Here is a 12,256-nt window from a genome sequence, read left to right on the forward strand (position 1 = left end):
ACAAAGTAGGTGGGATCTCAATACCAGATATCAAGCTGTGTTACAAAGCCACTGTTCTCAAAACAGCCTGGTACTGGCACAAGAACAGACATATAGATCAATGAAATAGAAAAAGAATCCAGAAATCGACCCAAACCACATACAATGGAGTCAAGACAACCTCTTCAATAAATGGTATTCGAAAAATTGGACAGATGCAAAAAATGAAACTAGATCACCAACTTACATCATACAAAAAATAAATGCAAAATGAATACAGGACTTAAACATAAGATGGGAAATCATAAAAATACTAGAGGAATCCACAGGCAGCAAAATCTCAGACATATGCCAAAGCAATTTCTTCACTAATACTGCTCCTAGAGCAATGGAAACTAAAGAGAAAATAAACAAATGGGACTACATCAAAATAAAAAGCTTCTGTACAGCAAAAGAAACCATCAACAAAACAACAAGAAAACCCACTGCACAGGAGAACATATTTGCCAATGTTATCATCGATAAGGGTTTAATCTCCAACATTTACAGGGAACTCATACAACTTAACAAAAGGAAGATAAACAACCCAATCAAAAAATGGGCAATGGACCTAAATTGTTGGAGACCGGGTGTAAGCTGACACGGTCCTTGCACCTGAAGGGGCTAGCAAGGCTGGCTCCCTACCCACACAGTTTTCCCAGGCTTGTTTGGATGGCGGTTATCAGTAGAATGAGAGCAACCCTTTCATGGCCTGCCAAGAAGTCTGTAACTATTTACTGAGAATCTGCCTGATTTACTGTACCGAGAATTTGTCCAACTACTCTATCTCTCCCTTAGAGATTAAGAGGAACACAGAGTACATTCCTCTTCACAGACCTCCTATTCAGTGGTTTGTGTATAAAAGGCATTACAGAGTTAATAAGCGAGCTACAGCCTCTCGAAGACTCGTAGACCTCCCGATCCCGCTGTCCTGTCTTTCTTTCTTTTCTCAAATCCCACCTCCCTACCTCAGCCCAGTTCAACCTGTCCGGCTGACCCTGACACTAAATAGATATTTTTTGAAAGAAGCAGAAGGGAGGCCAAGAAACATATGAAAACATGCTCAAAGTCACTAATCATCCAAGAGATACAAATCAAAATTACAATGCAGTATCATCTCACACCTGTCAGAATGGCTATCATCAACAAATCAACAAATGACAAGTGCTGGCACGGATGCAGAGAAAAGGAACCCTTTTGCACTGCTGGTGGGAAGGCAGACTGGTGCAGCCACTATGGAGAACAGTATGGAGTTTCCTCGAAAAACTAAAAATGGAACTCCCATTTGACCCAGTGATCCCATTTCTAGGAATATATCCCAAGAAACTAGAAACACCAATCAGAAATTATATATGCACCCCTACATTCATAGCAGCACAATTCACCATAGCTAAGATTTGGAAACAGCCTAATGCCCATCAGCAGATGAGTGGATTAAAAAACTATGGTATATCTACACAATGGAATCCTAAGCTGCAGTAAAAAAGAAGAAGTTCTTGCCATTTGCAACAGCATAGATGGAACTGGAGAGCATTATGCCAAGTGAAATAAGCCCCAGGCAGAGAAAGATATATATCACATGATCTCACTAATTTATGAAATATAATGAACAACAAAAACTGAAGAACAAAAACAGATCCAGAGACAGAGATGCATCAATCAGACCGTCGTAGGTAGGGGAGGGCGGGGATAAGGGGGAGAGATCAAACAAAGGACTTATATCCATAACGAATGGACACAGACAACATGAGGGGGAAGGCATGAGTGTGGGGGGGTATAATGGGGGGATAAGGACACATATGTAATAACTTAATCAATAAAGAAATTTAAAAAAAAAAGCTGCCTCACATCCTTCTGAGTTTATCTTCACATTCACTACAGCCTGCTTAGAACTGTTCTATTGTAAAGCTTGAGGTAAACTAATTCTACTAGGCCCATGTTGCTGTTACATGACTCATCACAAAATGTAAGCACTTGAGTTCTCCAGCCTCCATTATATTCTAAACTTCGTACTGCTTCAAACTTCCTTTCCCTGGGTAAGTCTACTCTCTGCTTCCCAACTTTCCCAAACCATCCACCTCACATCCACAAGGTCATCACATGTTGAAAACAAAAATTGCTGTGCATCTTGCAAGTGCTCAGGTAGCACCATGTAAGAGAAGACTTTGCAATGGAAAAAAATAAAAAAGGCAAAGAGGATTTTATTCAAGACTTTTAAAATAAGGCTGAGGAGCTAGAATTGGAACTCAACTTCACTGGAACAAAAGATGGGAGGATTTCTGAGGTTTGGCCTGAACTAGTAGAAAGCTACTGAGGGATAGTACGGTAATTGGAAGTTTGGTCAAAAAGATGTGTCAAATATATTGTGTTATTCCTGAGTTTGTAAATGTTTTAATCTGTGATTAGATCATCTGTACTTGCTAATTCCTACCCTCACCCTGAGACTGAAAAAGAGTGATGCTGTCCTTAGTGAGTACATTTTGAAAGGTTGGCTCTCAGGTTTTTGTAAAGATTTACATTTCAAAGGGGCATAGGAGTAATTTACAATAGCACGTTTCCTAAAGTAAATACTCTAAGAAAGAGTGGTCAAGGGCCTATAGTCAAAACGTCTTAAAGTTTCCACTGAAATATTAAGTCAGTCTTGATCAATACTTAATGCCTTGGGCTACATTGTCTTAAATGCAACCAGTGTTTTCTCTGAAGACAGTTTACTTTTCTTGGGTATAGGAAAGAACTTAGTAACAGAAAGTGTGGCGGTATTTCTCGTGTGCATGCACTAATTCATTCTCAGTTGTATACTCATTCTGGGTTCTCTACAAATCTCTCTAGTGCTCTTTCTGTGCAGCTTTCTCTTTCACAGTATTTTTTTAAAAAAACTTATCATGCTGGTTGTTCTGGACTCTCAGCTCATCTCCTCAATCAGAGATCCGCAAAGCTCTCATTAATTACCTTTTCCATGAACTACATCCTAAAAATAGTTAAGGGATGATCTTGGAGTTTTGCTAATGTTTGTTTATTTGCTTGTTTAAATTAAATTTACATTTTTTACCATATTTTACCTTCTTTAGGGGAGATAAATTATATCCAACAGGACAATTATATCCTCTTGCATCTGTATCAAAAATTGTGCCCACCCCAGATATCAACATCTTCATCATAACTAAGAGACACCTGAAACTAAAAATTAGTATATGATAAAACAATTGTACTAAGGCCAGACACTGCTGCTCTAGACAAAATATGATGCCATCTCTTTTGCAATGTGTGACATGGTGTAGTTTGCATGATTTGGCATTTGCAGGATTCAGGCTTCATTGTCTACCTTGACTTCCTGGGCAGTTAAGGAAGAAATGTAATATGTAGATAGAGTGTTGTTACTCAATAACTCAACTTCTATTTAGACCTGAACTTACAGTTTGTTATCTTTATAAAGAATTTATTTTAATTGATCTCAGAGAGAAGAAGGGAGAGAGAAACACTGTTCCGTTGTTTCCTGCACTCACTGGACTGGGTATTGAATCTGCAACTTGGGCATGTGCCCTGACTGGCAATCAATCCACCACTTTTCTGGTGTATGGGACAATGCTATGTTGGTACCCTGACCCCAAATTCAAGTCTCTAGAACTGTGAGAAAAACACATTTCTGTTGTTTAAGCCACACAAATTTATTATATTTTACTATTGCTGTCTGAGCTAAGCTATACTAATAAAAGGATAATATGCTAATTAGACCAAGGTCAACAGGACATCTTCTGGTCGTCCTTCTGGACAAAGCCATGGTGGTGGGGGCTGAGGCAGAGGTGGTTAGGGGTGATCAGGCAGGCAGGGGAGTGGTTAGGAGCCAGTGGTCCCGGATTGCGAGAGGGATGTCTGACTGCTAGTGTAGGCCCTATGGGACTGGACCTAAACTGGCAGTCAGATATCCCCCAAGGGGTCCCAGATTGGAAAGGGTGCAGGCTGAGCTGAGGGACACACCCCTCCAATGCACAAATTTAGTGCACCAGGCCTCTCTTGAAGAGATAAAGAAATGCAGCCTTTGTAAACCTTAGCAAAAAAGAGCTTGGTGGGTTAACCCCTTGGGACCTCCTCCCTATGTGGGAGTCTGTGTGGAAAGCCACCTACTGCCCATACTATCATGAGAGTGCCCCAAGGAATGTGGAAGGCTGATGGACCTTGGGCGTTAGCAGGGCTGATGCTAAGCACCTCATCAGTTGAGATAGTAGTGGCTCAAGGCAATTCCCTAACCTGATAATCCTCTTAACTATTTACCAAACTTTACCTTTGATATGTCTGTATGCATTGCTAGAGGGCCAGATGTGTATCTAAAACTGAATAAAAAACAGAGGGGACCCAGTCTCTGGGGTGCCTCTTCAAGAAAGAGGTCTCCACCTGGCCCCCCATGCTTTCTAAATTCATATTTCTTGTATAGCATTTTCATTTGTGCATCGACCCCTACTTCATATCCTGAACCCTGCCATGAAGGTTGCAGCAAATCTGTACTTGCTTCCAATAAATTTCCACCCTTTTCATCTACCACCTTCTGTTTCTGGCTTCATTCTTTGAATCCATGTAGACAAGGACCTGGGGAAGAAATCACCCTTGCATCCTGCTCAGGAAAATCCACCCAACTCACTAGTTATCCCCATTCATGTCGACAAACCCAAATTTGAGAATTTCCAGAGTCTTCTTACAAATAAATCAACAATATGTATTCAGTCCCCAAACTGAATATCCATCATATTTCAAATTTCAAATTTTACTCAAATTTCAAGTCATATACAGAGCACTAGTATGCAATGTGTAATTGCCAAGTCTTTTTCCCATGCACTTACATGGACTCTTTCTTTAATTTTTCACTTTAAGAGTCCAGCAATGATTTGCTATGTAAGTGGATTTACATCTTGCAATTTCTATCTTTCTCTACCTTCTATTTATTTTTTCTCATGCTCCCCCAAGTTTCTGCACATTTAATATGGAGTAGAAAATTTTATCTCCTGCAAAAAGAGTGAGAGGTATGAGAAAAACTTTCAGGTAATAACAGAAAAATGCCATTTTTAGCCATTCTAATATAATCAGAAGCTAGATATGTAGCTGTTGTTCTAACTCACATCTAGTTTTTATGTCGCACTCGCTTGTAAATTAGAGATTTAAAACGCACTTTGAAAGAACAAGGGGCATATAAGTGCCATTTATTGAATTGTAATTAAGATGTTACTGCATGCTACAAAAACAGAAAGGAAATGAAAAACAACAAAGACTACATTAGCTAAGAATGCTGTATATGCCAGAGAATATTATGCTCCAATCTTAGTGTTGTTTTTTTTTTTGTGTGTGTGTGTGTGTTTGTGTTTTTTTCCTTTGCATGTCTATTAGTGTTCTCTTTCTAAGTGCCTGTATTGGTCAGGAAGTAGAAAGTAGTTTAATCAGTATTTTTCACTATTAATAAATGATTTTGTTAAGACCTACTTTCTGACTCCATGCCCTTGCTCCCTGAGAAGTACAATGCTATGAAAATGTAACTGATCAGTTTTTTATTAGAGTGCCTCCAGCAGGTTATGATGTCTCAGCATATGAATTTCTTTCTTAACGAATGAGTCTTTTCATCTAAAGGGAGGATGCTAATTCACACCATATTTCTCCCTAATCCCAAGCGGCATGTGTTAGGACTAAAGTGCTTATTGATTTAAATTTCATTACCTGTTTACTGCAAAATAGAAAATAGTCTTGGCATTTTTTTTGAAATATTGATGAAAGAAAGAATAATGTAAGAATGAAAAAAGTAACTTTATTGAAGCTCTGTAATAAAATGTAATGTGTCCTTAATGAAAAAGATGAATTAGAAAGTATGACCATATGGCATCTACACACCTGTGTTCATCAGCATATGCATGCAAGGAGAAATGCCAATATTTCATAAAATTGATTTTATACTAAGCATGGGAAAAGTTCAGCACATTAAATCAGGGACAATGCTATTATTTAAAGTGTCTTCTGTTTAGGAGGAAATAAATGTCTCTTTGCAACAGTCTTTTCTCTGGAAAAACAATTCTGGGTTTAGGAAGCAATTCTTCTTTGCAAAAGCCACATGTTAAGCAATTTTAATACCTATTATATAGAAAAAATAACGTTCAGATGTCTTAAGGCTTTGTAATTATAAATAACTAGAGGCCTGGTGCATGAAAATTCATGCACTGGAGTGGGAGTCCCTCAGCCCGGCCTGTCCCCTCTTACAGTCCCGGAACCCTCAGGGGCAGGAGGCAACCCGGTGATCATGGGAAAGTGATACCCCTATTACACCTCTGCTGCTGCCACTGCCGGCAGCACAAGCCTCGGCCAGCCTTGGTTACCTGAGCCTCAGGTGGCCCTGGGTGGCTGGGCAGCTGACATTCGAGGCTTGCCTGCGCCTCAGGCTGGCCCTGGGTGGCTGGGGTTCTGAGGGGACTGGGGGACTCCTGAGGCAGGTGTGCAGAGCAGCCAGACCCGCCTGGGGGTGGGCCTGGCAGTGTTATTACCTGTTTACTGCAAACAGGTAAAAATGCCAGGGGGCTGAGGGGACTGGGTGCTGCCATCTTGTGGCTGTGGGCACCGCCATCTTTGAGGGCATGGCAGTCAATTAGCATATTCCCTCCTTATTGGCTGTGGGCACCACCATCTTTGTGAGGGCATTACGGTCAATTAGCATATTCCCTCTTTATTAGATAGGATTCCACATATGTGAGGCACAAATATTGGTTCCAGAATAATTTCAGGTTGTAGGTCTCACTGTGGCTTCATTTGCTCACCACTTAACACCAACGTGATCGCCACTCATAATGTCTGGATGTCGCTTTCTACTGCCTTTCTTAACACTTCCCCTTCCTTTTATTTTACTCTTACTATCATGTTATTGATATTATTATTTTAATTGAGGAACTTGACCAGAATTCAATCTCCATTATAATTTGGAGGACCCAGTAAATCAGTCCTAGTGTCTGATTCCAAGTCACCAGCTAAGTGTGGCAGTTCTCTTTTCCAAACCTTGGGTACTCCACATGAGAGCAATCAAATGTGTCAGTTGGAAATCTCACCTCACAGCTATTGAACAGATGGGTTTTAAGTGTCCATCCCCTTGAAGCATCCTGACAAGACAATCTGGTTTGGTTGTTAAGAGCAGTGTCCATGTCTGAACATGTTTATATGCTCTTTCCCAAGAACCCAATGAGGTTGAAATGAACTCTGAAAATGCCTGAAAAATTCGTAATATTAAGAATCCTCTTTCATGTAATGTATTATTTTTCCTTTGCTAAATAGCAAATTACTACACATTTAGTAGTGCAAAGAACACAGATTTATTATCTTATCATTTCTGTAGTCAAGAATTGAACACATTTAATCTGGATCTCCTCTGCTTGTGGTCTCACCAGGCTGAAATGAAGGTGTCAGTTGAACAAATCTCAACTAAAAGCTCATCTAGGAACAGACCCACTGCCAGGCTCCATCAGGGGACTGGTAGAATTAATTTTCTTGTGGCCATAGGAAGTACTGGTCTTTTGCTAGGTGCTGACCGGGGATCAATCTTAGCTCCTACATGCTGTTCTCAGGTCTTGGTCATGTGGTTTCTTCTATCTCAGCAAAAGAGAACCTCCCTCTCACATTTCATATCTCTCTGACTCTCCTTCTGTGACCAGATCTTTCTTCTTTTGCCCTTCTGCTCTAATCAGAATTGGATTATGACCACCCACAGTGGGGAGGGCAATCTATTTTAATAAATCCATGGATTCAAATGCTAACTTCAATCAAAACACCCTCACAGAAACACCTAGAAATAATATATAATCTGGGCACTCCTTGGCTCAGTTAAGTTGGCCTAAAAAATTAATCATTACAAGCTCCCTATCCTAAAGTCAACTATGCCATATGGTATAATCATAGGAGTAAAAGCCATCAGACACTTAATCTCAGGGATTACATAAGGCAGGTACACCAGAGGTATACATATTGGAATTCCACCTAGAATAGGTGTGGATCAATTATCTATATGAAGAGTTTAGTTTTATTCCATTTATATTAGTTCACCCCATAAAAGAGAAAATCAAAAGAAACAAGCACCAAAATATTATCTATGAAACTGACAGAGTAAACTGTAACATCAGTGCACTATATGCACACACACATCTTGGAGGAAGATATTAACAACATTTTTTAAGTTACTGGAGTCCAGTTTTATATTTACTTGCATTCTCCATATACATCAACATAGCAATGTAAAAATAGAAAAGGAAATATATTCAACATTTATCTATTATTGTTATTGAAATTATTCATTCAATTTTTGTCATATGAGAAATTACTTTTTCTCTTTAACAGAATAATATCCCATAGTATTAAAAATGTTGGCTATAGATTTCAGATTTTGCATAGCTCAATTTCAACCAGACTATGACCTAGGCCAACTTTAATATTTTATCCAAGTATGGCTTTATTAATCTCTAAATCTGGGATGATAAATTTAAATTGAGATATCAGTAAAATGTGTGTAAATCACTTAACATACTTACATAGCAGACAGAATACAAAGATGGTCCTTATGAATGCTGCCTATTGTGTGTGATTCCTGCCTTTCAGTGTGGGGGACCTGTTTATATTACAATATATCACTGCCCTGATTATGTTAAATTGCAAGGCAAAGAAATTTCCTGATATAATTGAGGCACATGAAGTTTTGATTTATATACCTGAATTCATGTACCTAGGATTCAAACTAATTTAATTAGTTGGCTTAATACACAATGAGAATCTCTGGCCTGGGCTTGACCAGATCACGTGGGGACTTAAAATCTGGAAAGCCTTTCAAGAGTTTAGAGATATTTAATGTGCAAAGGGGTCCATGGAGGAGGCCAGGTAGCAGGGAGTTTATTTGTCTCTAATTGCTGAGAATGGGCCCAATTCTCAAGCCGGCAAGTGAACAGTGGTCTCAATCCAATAACATCAATAAATGTGTTCTACCAATAATGATGTGAGCTTGAAAGAGGACTCCAAGCTGCAAAAAAGACATATAACCTTGCTAATAAGTGCAACACATCTCTTTAAGGACAGTCATCACAGAATCCAGTCACACATGCCTGAACTTTTGATCTAAAGAACTGCCAGTTATTATACTGGTGTTTTTAAGCCACTAAGTTTTAGTAATTTGTTACATGACAATATAAACTTAATACTGTTTAGCTCATGAAATCCTATATAATAAAAGGCTAATATGAAAATCGACTGAATGGTGGAATGACCGGTCATTATGACATGCACTGACCACCAGGGGCAGACACTCACTGCAGAGCTGCCCCCTGGTGGTCAGTGCACTCCCACAGGGGGAGCGCTGCTCAGCCAGAAGCTCTGAGCCAGGCTGATGGCTGGTGAGAGCAACGGCGGTGGCAGGAGCCTCTCCCACCTCCACGGCAGCACTAAGGATGTTTGACTGCCTGCTTAGGCCTGTTCCTGGGGAGCAGGCCTAAGCTGTCAGTTGGACATCCCCTAAGAGCTCCTGAACTGTGAGAGGGCACAGGCCAGGCTGCGGGACCCCTCCCCCCCCCAAGTGCATGAATTCCGTGCACTGGGCCTCTAGTTTATATATAAATATAAATGATGGATATATTTATTATTACTGTTATCTTCCAAATTAAAAATGGTGCTCAAAATTTTTTTTAGAAAAATGAAGTAGCTGCACAGCCAGCATGGTTCAGTGATTGAGCATCAACCTATGAATCAAGAGGTCACAGTTCGATTCCCAGTCAGGGTAATGCCTGGGTTGCAGGCAAGATCCCTAGTGTGGGGCATGCAGGAGGCTGCGGATCGATGATTCTCTCTCATCATTGATGTTTATTTCTCTCCCTCTCACTTCCTCTATGAAATAAATAAAAATATATATTTAAAAACACAAGAGAAAAAACATGAAGTAGCCAAAAACTTTTAGAAAGAGTTGAAACAATTTTAAAATGGTCAAAACATTTTAGAAACATAAACATTACATTTTATTTATCTCAGTCAAAATCATCCCCAAGATTACCTGCCACATATTTTGTATTTTATACACAAAGTGAGCATAACAATGATTGAAATTCATAAAACATAAAATATGCTAATTAATAGAATAGTGTATTTTTTCCATTTTAATAAGCTTAAAAAATTTGAGACCTAAAGTTCCAGTTATTTTGAAAGTATGTTATGAAATTATTAAAGAAGAAAGACTAAAAGAAGGAGACAGGATGAAGGTAGTAGGTAAAGGAAGAGGAAAAGGAGAGAAAAGGAGAAGGAGAAGCTATCACCATTGACAGAGCCATGGCTTCTCAGGAAAAGAAGTGATAAACCAAGGTATAGAGTACATTGAAAAAGTGCAGAGTAGAGGAAAGAATTGGAATTCCATGGCTTGAGGAGTGACTTTAGAATATGATCTTTGGGAATCTCCTTCAAAGTCTGAAGTAATTTATAGGACATGGAAAAATGACAAAAAAGACCAGGAAAGGCACCACATGTCACCATACAATGGCATATTTGAGGTACAAGTTATATATGGCTCTGTGATATTAATAAGATGATATGACCATAAGAAATAACAAGTACCCAAAATATTAATACCTAATATACCTATACAAACTTTATAGCATACCATGGTGGAATGTTAGTGTAAAAAATAACCAGAACTCTGAAATACGAGGCAGATATCTGGGTTTTGCCCCTAAGCCAGGCTCTGTTGCTTTGAGCCTCAGTGTCAAATGAGATAATAGCTACTGGATTTTGGTGATATTTCCAGCCAGAAAATTGCGTGACTCTAAAAATTTCTACATCTAGATACCTTCTAGTGTCTCTTGGGCATTTTATACAAGTAGCATATCCACATAGGATATTTTTTTTCCCCTTTCAATTTCTGTTAGGTCGATATCTTCTGTTAAGTCAGTATCTCCATTTTAGCAGGTCTCATTCTTCTTAATTTATCAATCTTGACAACCAAATTTCCTCTTTAGATGAACTAATAACCCTTATTTCTCTGGGGACAGCAGTGTCTTTGCTAGTAATACAGCTCCACTCTGGAACAACCCCTCACACTTTTCTCTCTGAATGCAAGACTTGATCTTCTGAAAGCCAGTCAAGCAAGAGATTAAATAGACCGATGTAGATAGCTCTGGAGCCACCTCGATTTTCCATTAGGAAGGCATTAAGAACTTCGCTTAGGATATCGTACTCTAGTAAAACCTACCCATAGATCTTACTAGGTTAACTTTTTTTTATTTTCTATTTTCAATATGTAGGCTTCCAAAATTCAAAATAGATAGGAATAGAGATAAATAAATAACTGTGTAGTAACTATTTAAAACTTTAGAAAATTTGTCCATAAACCATTTTAGTGAATAGAGCCAGTTCTAGCCAGTTTGGCTCAGTGGATAGAGGGTTGGCCTGCGGATTGAAGGGTCCCTGCTTTGATTCCAGTCAAGGGCACATGTCAAGGTTGCAGGCTCAATCCTCAGTAGACAGCCTGAAGAAGGCAGCCAATTAATGACTCTTTCTCATCATAGATGTTTCCATCTCACTCCTTCTCCCTTCCTCTCTGAAATCAATAAAAATATTAAAAGAATAGAGTCAATTCTCAGAGATGCAGTAGGTCTTTAATTGTGAGTTGTTGATAATTAATTAATCAATGAACACAATTAGTTGTAACGAGGACTTTTTTTATATTTACTGGAACATATTTAATAAAATAGCAATCATTTGTCAATCTACATACTTACATGAGATAGATTGTTTAGTTTAGTGCTCTGTACAAAATAAGTGCTCAAGTAATGTTAGTTAATAGTGAATTACATCTCAAAACCACCAGCATGATGAACACACCTAGTTACTATGGGATGTATAAGCACTTACAACTGTGCTTGAAAATCTACTATTCCAGCAGATGATTAGTTTGTGCCTAATTCACCAATTTTGAAAGAGCAATGAGTTGCTCTGAGCTATTACATTCACTGAGATTTATTTACATAGAAAAAGGTTTTATTTGTTATTAACACAGTCTATCAAAATAAGGCTTTGTAAACAAACCACTATGTTTATTGTTTTAGTTCATGATATATTTATTCCACTAACCCCACAGATGGTATAATGAAATCTATTTAGCTATTCAGAAACAGAATAATGCAGTGATCTCTTAGGTCAAGCTTTGACCATTCAATTATAATGAAATTTTGTTTCCATGTCTATTCAGTCTTTGTACCAA

The sequence above is a fragment of the Cnephaeus nilssonii genome (genome assembly GCF_951640355.1).
Source record: "Cnephaeus nilssonii genome assembly, chromosome: 1".
NCBI lineage: Eukaryota > Metazoa > Chordata > Mammalia > Chiroptera > Vespertilionidae > Cnephaeus > Cnephaeus nilssonii.